Genomic DNA, 13,066 nt, shown 5'->3' on the forward strand with positions numbered 1-13,066 from the left:
GTATTAGCAAAGTCCACATGGGCAAAAGTCCATGTGAACTTGGACGTAGTTTTGATTTTTGGGGTGTTTGGTGTTCGTTCTAAACCAGTACAGAACGTAGCTCTTCAGTAGGGCAATATGTCCCACCATTCTGGATTTAGGAGTCCATTGGGCGGATGTACTCAGTGATAGACGGTCTTACCTGTGTATATCTGCGGTCAGGAATGACTGAATTACTGCGCAGGACCACCCACTGGACTCCTAAGCCCATAAGAGCAGAATTTTTAATGAATATTTTTAGACTTTAATCAAGCAGGAGGCTCACTTCAACGTCAGCATATATTAGAAGATAAAAGAAAAAAATGTTCAGCCTCATAATGGCTTCTGCTAATAAGCCCCTCTCCTCAAAATAATGAAACCTTAGATAGCAGTGAAATTACAGCAATTTTGTGCTTCATACTTGGCTTTGGGATCTGTAAAGAACTGCTCTGCTGGATACATCGTATGGGCACTATTGACTTACAATGGCGGGGGCATCAGGTTCTGCTAAGGTGTCTAAAGATTCATGCTGCCATATTATTCTTTCAAATGTAATGGGATCTGTGACGAGGCCTTCAATGCGCTTGTGAACACAGTCTAATGTTGGCCGTAGACATCATGTGACGAGGGCTTCAATGCACTTGTGAACACAGTCTAATGTTTGCCGTACACATCATGTGACGAGGGCTTCAATGCACTTGTGAACGCATGGAAATGAAGGTATTCAGCTCAGGAAATAAAATCAAAAGTCTTTATTTGGAAAAATTAAAAGATAAGCTGCAGTCTAATGTTGGCCGTACACATCCGAATAATGTTGATTAAAACTACAGATTTTTGGTTGGACCTGGTGGCATCTAATGGGTATAGGAGACAAATTACTGGAAGATACAATATATGCACAGAAATACTTGGGACACCTCCACATTACACCTAGAGGAGCTTTTCTGACCCCCAATTCTAAATTCATAGGCATCAATATTGAGTTGGTCCCTCTGCAGACATAACAGCTCTCACTCTTCTGGGAAGTTTTTAGTCAAGATTTTGGGAATTTTTGCCCCTTCTTCCAGAAGAGCACTAATGAGGTCAGACACTGATATTGGAGGAGAGGTTGGGCTCACAATCTTAATTTTAGACCATCCCATAGGTGTTGGATGGGGTTGAGGTCCGGACTCAGTGCAGGCGGTAATGTTGCGCCATTTTCCGAGACCTGTAGCGTCTCCATTTTTCGTGATTTTGGGCTGGGTGAGGGCCTACCTTCTGTGCACCAAGCTGACGTTTTTATTAATACCATTTTGGTGCAGATATGATAATTTAATCGCCCGTTATTGCATTTTATTGCAATGTAGGGGCAACCAAAAAAAAGTAATTCTGGAGTTTTTACTTTTTGTTTCTCATTATGCAAGAGAGAGAAAGAGAGAGACCAGAACGGAAAATGCATGATTTGTTGAAAAAAACGGAATCCGTCGCCGGATTCAATCATTTCACTTCACTTTTCATCCGTTTTTTGCCCGATCCGTCACTAGCCGTTTTTTCACCGGACAGAAAAAACGTTCCTATGTCCATTTTCTCCGGAAAACAAATTTTTGACGGATCCGGCAAAAAACGGATGAAAAGTGAAGTCATCCGTTGCAATACTAATATTGAACTCTTTGGATGCCATAATACATACATACAATATGTTTGGAGTCCTGTACCGGACTGGGTGGTGGAACCACTGTGCCATGATCCGAGGAGAGCCTGGAGGCGCGTGACTAGGTACCTTACCAAGTCCGAACTCAGTTAGACAACGTTTGACGATACCGCGATTTAAGGAGAGATGAGGGAGGCGGAACCAGGTGCTACACCAGAATGGCAGCTGACCCCCAAGGGACAAGAGGCAGGAATGGCTCAGAATGGTAGACAGGCGGGCACGGCTGATAAGCAGGATGGCAGGCAGTCATGGCTGATAGGCTGGCATGGCTAATAGGCAGGCCGGTGTACAGGAATAGGAGCACTGAAACCTGAGAACTAGCAAGCATGTTAGACACAGTTTACAATGTTGCACAGTCACCTCCCACCTTGTGGAGGTGCCTTAAATAATAAGTGTTTACCAGTCATTGGCTGGGGACATTTTAGGATGGTGGGACCACGCGCGAGCTGTAAGCACAGTGCCCAAATATTTGCGAGCCGCGCTCAGACCCTGGGCTGCAGCAGCAAGAGGGTGAGGAAGAAGTGCGGGTCCACATCGGTGACTGTGTCAGCGTCTCTGCTGGGGGAGGGAAACAGAGTGCAGAGATGCCGGTTCCGCAGGAGCAGGAGGGAGAAGTGCGGGACCACGGTGGTGAGAGTTGGCATCTCTGTTGGGGCGGGGAGTGCAGAGACACCAGCGCTATAATGCCAAAAGGCTCTGCATGTCACTCCAAAAACATCATACCAACAGTGAAGTTTGGATGTGGGAACATCATGGTGTGGGGCTGTTTTTCAGCATACGGCACTGGTAAACTTCATATAGTTCACAGAAGGATGAATTGACAAATGTACCGAGAAATTCTTCATAAAAATCTGCTGCCATCTACCAGGATGATGTAGACGAAACAAGGGTGGACATTTCAGCAAGACAATGATCCCAAACACACAGCCAAGGAAACTCAGTTGGTTTCAGAGAAAGAAAATAAAGCTGCTAGAATGGCCGAGCCGATCACCGGACCTGAATCCAATAGAAAATGTATGGAAGGAACTAAAGCTCAGAGTTCAAAGAAGGAGCCCACGGTGCCTTCAGGATCTGAAGAGTGTTTGTGTGTAGGAATGAGCCAAAATCACAGCTGAGCAATGCCTGCGACTAGTTTCTCCATACAGGAGGAGTCTTGAAGCTTCATCACCAACAAAGGATTTTGTACGAAGTATTAAATAAATTTCAGTAATGATCAATACTTTTTCTCTGTCATTTCTCTTTATTATACATAACTTAATTTATGGATATCTATAAATGATCTCTTTGCCTGTATGGATTGGATGAGTGGTTACCGACATCTGGTGAGAATTTATGTCAATTGCGAGTATAGAGATATATTTATTTAGAGAATTAGTGATGTGTTTAATACTAAATATATAGCTGATAATAATTTATGTTGTATTGATCTATTCTTCGATTCAGGAAAAACCCTACATTTCACAGAATCCCCTCCTACATTATAGATTAAACTGATTTTTTTTTTATATAGAACAGATGATATGTGCTGTGCAGAAGCTGAGATACCAGGTGCCTCCTGGTGATCGCACTGATCCAGCCTTCCCCTCTAGCATTTACATTTCCTTTTATTAGCGGCAGGTGCACTTTAAAGCGCCGTGATGCAGCGAGCGGTGAAACCTGCCTAGGGTTAATTTGTCACTCATCTGCAGCATAATGAGGCTTTTCTGTATCCACGGCGGGGCTGAGAGGAGAGGGCTGCTGGTGGTAACCCAGAGCAGTGTGGCACTGAGCAGCCTGCGGAGCGTGGAGCAGCATCTATGGATCCTAGGCACAGACTGGAGCACTTCGTGTCCTATGTGCACTGCTACAGCGTAGGTTTCCATCTTCTCTGTCCTGTCTACTTTATGGTTAGATTTGGGATCAGTTGCTCCAGTTAAATTGCCTAAGTCAGGTCTCGGTCTCCTGTTTCGCCGGCTGTACGACACATTGTGTGATGGTTCACGATAGTTCTGCTTTTATTGTGTAACTAATGAGAACTTAGCTGTGGATTTCTGCTCCGGAGCCTTATTAGAAGGGCACACGGCAGGATAATTCTGCAGTGTTTCTAGCTTTTTCGCAGTGTTATGTTGGACACTTGCACTTCCATCAGTTATTGTATAGATGGACTGATTTATAGCATTTACTATGTTATTTTATTCCGAGAAGTCTTACCAATCTGTCTTCTGTGAGGTGCCTTTAATGATGCAAATTAAGAGTGCACTTAAAGAACAATTTATAAAGGATGTCTGGGGCATCACCTTGTTTATTTTCTGGGGTTTCTGTGACTTTTTGATTTTTCATTATTTCTTGGGTCACGTTAATCCTAGTTGAAAATGGCTGATAATCTATTTATTAGTTCATTACGCATAAGAAGTGTGTGTGTGTGTGTGTATGAGTGTGTATGTATGTATATATATATATATATATATATATATATATATATATATATATATATACACTCACCGGCCACTTTATTAGGTACACCATGCTAGTAACGGGTTGGACCCCTTTTGCCTTCAGAACTGCCTCAATTCTTCGTGGCATAGATTCAACAAGGTGCTGGAAGCATTCCTCAGAGATTTTGGTCCATATTGACATGATGGCATCACACAGTTGCCGCAGATTTGTCGGCTGCACATCCCAAAGATGCTCCATACAAGGCAGGATGGATCCATGCTTTCATGTTGTTTACGCCAAATTCTGACCCTACCATCCGAATGTCGCAGCAGAAATCGAGACTCATCAGACCAAGCATCGTTTTTCCAATCTTCTACTGTCCAATTTCGATGAGCTTGTACAAATTGTAGCCTCAGTTTCCTGTTCTTAGCTGAAAGGAGTGGTACCCGGTGTGGTCTTCTGCTGCTGTAGCCCATCTGCCTCAAAGTTCGACGCACTAGGCGTTAAAAGATGCTCTTAGGCCTACCTTGGTTGTAACGGGTGGCGATTTGAGTCACTGTTGCCTTTCTATCAGCTCGAACCAGTCTGCCCATTCTCCTCTGACCTCTGGCATCAACAAGGCATTTCCGCCCACAGAACTGCCGCTCACTGGATTTTTTTTCTTTTTCGGACCATTCTCTGTAAACCCTAGAGATGGTTGTGCGTGAAAATCCCAGTAGATCAGCAGTTTCTGAAATACTCAGACCAGCCCTTCTGGCACCAACAACCATGCCACGTTCAAAGGCACTCAAATCACCTTTCTTCCCCATACTGATGCTCGGTTTGAACTGCAGGAGATTGTCTTGACCATGTCTACATGCCTAAATGCACTGAGTTGCCGCCATGTGATTGGCTGATTAGAAATTAAGTGTTAACAAGAAGTTGGACAGGTGTACCTAATAAAGTGGCCGGTGAGTGTATATATATATGGTGTATATATATATATATATATATATATATATATATATATATATATATATATATATATATATATATATACATATATATATAATTATATGTGGTAGCTGTTACATACACAGACATGGCACTGAATGTTTTGTGAGTACACTTGCTGTGCACTTTATGGAGACCATATACTGTATCTGGATCTTTGGTGTGCCTATCTTGGTACTATTGTCTTTTGATATGTATTTCTAATCAAAGAAAAGGAGCTCTGTGAGAGATAGATACAAAAAGCAGTAGAAAATAGTAATAACGGTCCTAGTAGAGCTGGAAATGAGACCAAACCAAGGATTTTAGTGTTAAAATCCTTGTTTTGGTCTCATTTCCAGCGCTCCTAGGACCGTTATTACAATTTTCTACTGCATTTTGTATCCTCCAAGAAGGTGAAAGGCTGGAGCTGCGGTGGACCTGTTGTCTTCAATTTTAACTGTGACCCTCACAGCGCTCCCTAGTGACCACTTTCTTTTCCCTTGAATTTCATAGATACAGAAAGCACATGCACCCTATATGTATTTACAGATCTACATACTCCTGGTTTAGAATTCACCCTTTTTTCCATTTTTTTTCGATTCTTTTCATTACTGTCAGTTTATGTTCTTTTGGCTAGATCAATACCATACAACTCTACAAAAAGAAATAAAAATCTATGATAACACTAAAAAGCACTTGCACTTTAATATATATATATTTTTGGGGGATTTATCTAGCCCTAATCTGTATATTTTTTCTGTTTAAACCTCTGATATTGGTTTGCTCTGCCTATTCTAACCTTACATAGATAATGGAATAATATTTCAGTTTATCTCCGTAGTGTGTATACTATGATTCTGTCTACTGTAACTTGCTACAGATTGGTATCCCTGTTTGAGTCTCAAGCTTACTTTTAATAGAAATTTTCCAATAAAAATTAAAAAAATGTTTTAACTCTGCATATGGGCCTCTCAGGTGCTGTTTATATATGGTTTGTACCTAGTAGCACTCCATTTTGCAAGTATCACAGCTTGTAAAACGCTTTTTGTAGCAGCCAAGAGTGTTTTAATTCTTGTTTGAGGGATTTTCATCCATTCTTCCTTGGAAAATTCTTCCAGTTCTGTGAGATTCCTGAGTCATCTTGCATGCACTGCTATTTTGAGGTCTAGCCACAGATTTTCAATGATGTTTAGATCAGAGGACTGCGAGGGCCATTGTAAAACCTTCAGCTTGAGCATTTTGAGGTCGTCTATTGTGGATTTTGATGTGTGTTTAGGATCATTATCCATTTGTAGAAGCCATCCTCTTTTCAACTTCAGCTTTTTTACAGATGGTGTTATGTTTACCTCAAGAATTTATTGAAGTTTCATTGAATCCAGTCTTCCCTCTACTTGTGAAATGTTCCTCGTGCCATTTGCTGCAACACAACCCTAAAGCATGATTGATCCACCCCCATTCTTAATGGTTGGCGAGATGTTCTTTTCCTAAAATTCTGTGCCCTTTTTTTCTCCACACATACCTTTGATCATTGTGGGCAAAGAGTTCTATTTTAGCCTCATCGGTCCACAGGACTTATTTCCAAAATGCATCAGGCTTGTTTACATGTTCTTTTGCATACTTGTGATGCTGAATTTTATGGTGAGGGTGCAGGAGAGGTTTTCTTCTGATGACTCTTCCATGAATGCCATATTTGTGCAGTTGTATTTGAACAGTAGATCAATGTCTGTTAAATCTTTCTGAAGGTCTTTTGCAGTCGAGAGAGGGTTTTGATTTTCCTCTCTAGCAATCCTACAAGCAGCTCTCACTGAAATTTTGCTTAGTCTTCCAGACCTTATCTTGGCCTCCACTGTTCCTGTTAACTACCGTTTCTTAAATACATTTCGAACTAAGGAAAGGGCAACTTAAAAACACTTTATCTTCTTATAGCCTTCTATTTTCATTTTCAGAGTGCTAGGCAGCTGCTGTGAAGAACCCATGGCTGCAGTTTTTTGGCACAAGGTTAGAGGAGGCTGTTTTTTTTTTATAAAGCTGGGAAATTTGCATAAATGGCCCTTCCTAGCAATGATATTGAACAAGCCATAACCCTAACAGGCTAATTAAGGCCTGAAACCTTGGGCAAAGTTGTCTGAGCACATAAATCTCCAAGAGTTCCCAAACTATTGCACTGGCCCACTTTCCTTTCTGTAATTTTTTAAATGGAAAAAAATACACTATATATTTATACCGTTGTGCTCAAAAGTTTACATAGTCCGAAAGAATTTTTGCTTTCTTGGCTTTTTTCAGAGAATATGAATAATAACACCAAACTTTTTCTCCACTCATGGTTAGTGGTTGGGTGAAGCCATTTATTGTCAAGCTAATGTGTTTTCTCTTTTTAAATCATAATGACAACCCAAATCATCCAAATGACCCTGATCAAAAGTTCACATACCCTGGTGATTTTGGCCTGATAACATGCACAGAAGTTGACACAAATGGGTTTGAATGGCTACTAAAGGGAACATCCTCCCTATGACCTGTTTTCTTGTATAGCATAAACTCTGAGTGAGTTTCTGTGATCCAGACAGACTCTTGCATCTTTCATCCAGCCACTGACATTTATGGATTGTGAGTCATGGGGAAAGCAAAAGAATTCTCAACGGATCTATGGTAAAAGCTAGTTGAACTGTATAAAACAGGAAAGGGATACAAAAAGATATCCAAGGAATTGATAATGTCAGTCAGCAGCATTCAAACTGTGATTAACAAATGGAAAATCAGGGGCTCTGTAAAAACAAAACCACGGTCAGGTAGACGAACAAAAATGCCATCCACAACTGCCAGGAAAATTGTTTGGGATGTAAAGAAAAATCCACAAATAACATCAGCTAAAATACAGGACTCTCTGAAAACTAGCGGTGTGGCTGTTTCAAGATGCACAATAAGGAGGCACTTGAAGAAAAATGGGTTGTATGGTCAAGTCGCCAGAAGAAAGCCATTACTGCGCAAATGCCACAAAGTATCTTGTCTACGATATGCAAAACAGCACAGAGACAAGCCTCAAAACTTCTGGAACAAGGTAATTTGGAGTGATGAGACCAAAATTGAACTTTTTGGCCACAACCATAAACATTACATTTGGAGAGAGGTCAACAATGCATACGATGAAAGGAACAACATTCCTTCTGTAAAGCATGGAGGGAGATCACTGATGTTTTGGGGATGTGGGAGCTACAAAGGCACAGGAAAGCACGATATCAGCAAATACTGATATGTGACGTACTTGGATGTTCCAGTAATCCAAAACACAAGGCCAAGTCGACCTGTCATTGTCTATAGCAGATCAAAGTGAAGGTTCTGGAGAGTCTCAGTCTCCTGACCTCAATATCACTGAGCCACTCTGGGGAGATCTCTAGCGTGTAGTTCATGCTAGATAGCCCAGGAATTTACAGGAGCTGGAGGCTTTTTGCCAAGAAGAGTGGGCAGCTTTACCATCTGAGAAAATAAAGAACCTCATCCACAACTGCCACAAAAGACTTCAAGCTGTCATTGATATTAGAGGGGGCAATACACAGTAGTAAGAAATGGGGTATGTGAACTTTTGATCAGGGTCATTTGGATGTTTTGAGTTGTCATTATGATTTGAAAAGAGAAAACACAGTAGTTTGACAATAAATGGCTTCACCCAACCACTAACCATGAGTGGAGAAAAAGTTTTGGTGTTATCATTCCTATTCTCTGAAAAAAGGTCAAGAAAGCAAAAATTATTTTGGGGTATGTAAACTTTTGAGCACCACTGTATATATACACACAGTATGGGATAATCATGCAATATAGCACTTAAGCTTACTGCTGTAGAGAAAAAATTGGTTTTCAGCTCTTTGCTCGCACAACTTTAAAATAGTCACACACTGAAAGTCAACAAAAGGCATTTTAGAGTTTAGATTTCGTTGCAACAAAAATTACCAAATTGCATCCATGACAGAAGCAAGTTGTAGTTGAATGCAATTTTCATCTTTACACTTCTATATCTGTAGAACATTGCAATCTTCCTGCCGCGTGATGAAGCCCTGGGCGAAACATTACATGCATGCCACTCCCTAATTTATTCTGACTCCCTTCCACAGTCTTAAAGCAACATGCACCATTCTTAATTGATAAAGGGCAGCTCTTCTTCACCGACCATGTTACGACCAACCAGTGGTAAACTTTTACCGATCAGTGGTCGTTTGATCCCCTGTTTACACTACAGACCAAAGCAAATGCTGTGCACTATGCGATCTGTACTAGATTGCTCAGTGCACATAGGCTGCCATGGTTCTCGTCAGTGCGATTCCTGTTTACACAGGACGATGCACCACCGAGAACGATTTTTTTATACTGCGTAAGCGATCATTTCATCTGATGAACAAACGTTTTTCTCATTCGTCAGGTGATCGGTAGCTGTTTACACGGCAAAAAAATTGTGAAAAGGGCGTTTTTAATAACTCAATCATGATAATCTTGCAGTGTAAATGTCCCTTAGGCCTCATTTTTACGTTCAAGTACTATCTGTAACTTTCACGGATAGCACTCGTTCCTGTGATAGTCCATGGGGCCACTCACACGTTTGAGAGGTCCATGGCAAGTTGCAGAGACATGTTTGATTTTGATCTGTGGGTCGGATCAAAATTGGCACTGCAAGTCAATGGGTCCTTGAAATAGAATCAGACTGCAGTCGGATGGCATCCGAGTGTGGCCCGCTTTTCATGGACTGTCAGAAGGGAGAAGATGGAGATTTTTTTTTTTTATTTTCTCCACGTTCTAGAAAATTGGATGACACTTGGGCCACACTCTGATCAGACTGTTTTTCTCGTACATGGAAAAATCGGGCGTCTGAATGAGGTCTTCAGATGTAAGATTGTGTAGAGGTGGATCTGCAGAGCACACGTGCCATCTATCACAGTGCCCTATGGTGGCATAGTCTCAGGGCAGTGGGTAGGACAGCTCCTGTTGGGCTCATGAGCTATAGGGGGTCTTTTGAAGGGTCTTAAGAGGGACAATTGGTTGTCACTGCTTGAGAAAAGCGGGAGCTCTCTGTTCCCATAAAGGCACAGGATTTGGGGGCTTTGGGCCCCACTTCTAGTTTTTCTATTGAGCTCCATTGCTTTATGTTACAACCCTGGGCTCCTTCACAGCCGTACTCTACTGTTGTATTTTATCACATCCCAAGCCCAAATGTAACTCCGATAATATAAATTATTTTTTCTAAATATTTTTGGAGTAAAAAATAAAATGGTTTTTAGCACCACAAGTTCCAAATGGGAGAGCGGCTCCGCTCCGCTGCCGACCTCCGCTGCCGACCTCCGCTGCCAGGCTGCGCTGTGTGAAAGCTATAGAAAACTCTGCCTTACACTCCTTCAAATCCTCGGCTTATTCTTTTCTTCCTTTCGGTGGGGCACAGTCATTTCATGCCCTTACTGTGCTCCTATAGCGTAATTATGCACAAAGCGTATAGTTAAGTGCTTCCATAATTACATATTTCAATATTCCACCTCCGAGCAGGAGCCCCGTTTTGATGAGTGCTATTTAGTATTCTTGCCCCCGCTTTAAACAAGAGATTAGTCAGAAGTAATACAAGGCGACGGCACAGATGTGGAAAGTCAGCGAGAGCTGTAATGTTAGGGAGTACAGTGATATCTGTGCAAACGGCGTATTAATGAACCATCAGCAACACAAATCAATCTAGATTTAGGGGTTAAGAGGGTATTTCCATCTCTGAGATCCTATCCCAATATGTAGTGTGTCTAAAAATCATAATATTCATAAATATCTCCAATTAGAAATGTAGTATAGTTCTTCTGATTCACTTTGTCACTTACCTGTTGTGAATTTGGATTCTGGGCTCCCCCGGTGGCTACTGGTGGAATTGAACTTGTGACATCATCTTCCCTGTTCACCTGTTCTGATTAGATCTGGGTGTCGCTATATAACCTGGCTTCTCTGTTAGATGCTTGCCGGTCAACAATGTTATCAGAAGCCTCTCTGTGCTTGTTCCTGCTCCCAGACATCTACTAGATAAGTTGGACATTCGCCCATGTTTTGTTTTTGTATTTTGGTTCCAGTTCACAGCTGCAGTTTCGTTACTGTGTCTGGAAAGCTCTTGTTGATCAGGAATTGCCACTCTGGTATTATGAGTTAATGCCAGAGTCCTAAAGTAATTTCTGGATGTGTTTTGTTAGGGTTTTCTACTGACCATGAAAGTATGCTTTCTGTCTTCTGCTATCTAGAAAGCGGACCTCAAATTTGCTAAAACTATTTTCCTGCTGCGTTTGTTGTTTCATCTCATATCACCGCCAATATATGTGGGGGGCTTCTGTCTCCTTTTGGGCATTTCTCTAGAGGTGAGTCAGGTCTTATATTTCCCTCTGCTAGCATTATTTAGTTCTCCGGCCGGCGCTGGGCATATAGGGATAAAAAGTAGGACATGCTACCTGGCTACTTCTAGATGATGCGGTAGGTTTAGTTCATGGTCAGTACAGTTACATCTTCCAAGAGCTTGTTCCTATAGAGGCTTATGCTAGTTCTCTGGCCATGGAGATCATGACAGTTTGACCGGCCCACTAAAGGGTTAAAATCCTTGGCTGAGAAAGGAGAGAAATAAGAAGTCTGCTGAGAGTTTTTTTTTTTTTTTTTTTTTTTTTTTCCTCTGTGCTCTTAATTGGATCACTTGCCAGTCTGTCTATGCTGCAGTCTTTCTTTTTTTTCTCTCTCCTTATAATCTTTGAATGGCTTTGTGTTCACCTGTTAATAATGGATCTTCAGAGTGTAACTGCAGGTTTGAATAATCTCACCACGAAAGTACAAAATTTGCAAGATTTTATTATTCATGCTCCGGTATCTGAGCCGAGAATTCCTTTGCCGGAATTCTTCTCAGGGAATAGATCTAGCTTTCAGAATTTTAGAAATAATTGTAAGCTATTTTTGTCCCTGAAATCTCGTTCTGCTGGAGACTCTGCACAGCAGGTTGGGATTGTGATTTCCTTGCTCCGCGGCGACCCTCAAGACTGGGCTTTTGCATTGGCACCAGGGGATCCTGCGTTGCGCAATGTGGATGCGTTTTTTTTGGCCTTGGGCTTGCTGTATGAGGAACCTCATTTGGAACTTCAGGCAGAAAAAACTTTGATGTCCCTATCGCAGGGGCAAGATGAAGCTGAAATTTACTGCCAAAGATTCCGTAAATGGTCTGTGCTTACTCAGTGGAATGAGTGTGCCTTGGCGGCTACTTTCAGAGAGGGTCTCTCTGATGCCATTAAGGATGTTATGGTGGGGTTCCCTGTGCCTGCGGGTCTGAATGAGTCCATGACAATGGCCATTCAGATCGATAGGCGTCTGCGGGAGCGCAAACCTGTGCACCATCTGGCGGTGTCCACTGAGAAGACGCCAGAAAGCATGCAGTGTGATAGAATTCTGTCCAGAAGCGAGCGGCAGAATTTTAGACGGAAAAATGGGTTGTGTTTCTATTGTGGGGATTCTACTCATGTTATATCAGCATGCTCTAAGCGTACTAAAAAGCTTGATAAATCCGTTTCCATTGGCACTTTGCAGTCTAAATTTATTTTGTCTGTGACCCTGATTTGCTCTTTGTCATCTATTACTACTGACGCCTATATCGACTCTGGCGCCGCTTTGAGTCTTATGGATTGGTCCTTTGCCAATCGTTGTGGGTATGATTTAGAGCCTTTGGAAACTCTTATTCCTCTGAAGGGGATTGACTCCACCCCATTGGCTAATAATAAACCACAATACTGGACACAAGTGACTATGTGTATTAATCCGGATCACCAGGAGACTATTCGTTTTCTAGTGCTGTATAATCTACATGAGGATTTGGTGCTGGGATTGCCATGGCTGCAGTCTCACAACCCAGTCCTTGACTGGAGAGCTATGTCTGTGTTGAGCTGGGGATGTAAGGGGACTCATGGGGACGTACCTTTGGTGTCCATTTCATCA

The 13,066-nt window shown here is 41.9% G+C and overlaps 1 protein-coding gene across 22 annotated transcripts in view; it reads left to right on the plus strand.

Annotated features, from left to right (window-relative positions):
* CACNA1D (calcium voltage-gated channel subunit alpha1 D) overlaps window positions 1-13,066 on the plus strand; it is a 293,921-nt gene that overhangs the window by 260,477 nt on the left and 20,378 nt on the right. The window lies entirely within an intron of this gene.

Source organism: Ranitomeya variabilis, chromosome 8 (genome assembly GCF_051348905.1).
Source record: "Ranitomeya variabilis isolate aRanVar5 chromosome 8, aRanVar5.hap1, whole genome shotgun sequence".
Classification (NCBI taxonomy): domain Eukaryota; kingdom Metazoa; phylum Chordata; class Amphibia; order Anura; family Dendrobatidae; genus Ranitomeya; species Ranitomeya variabilis.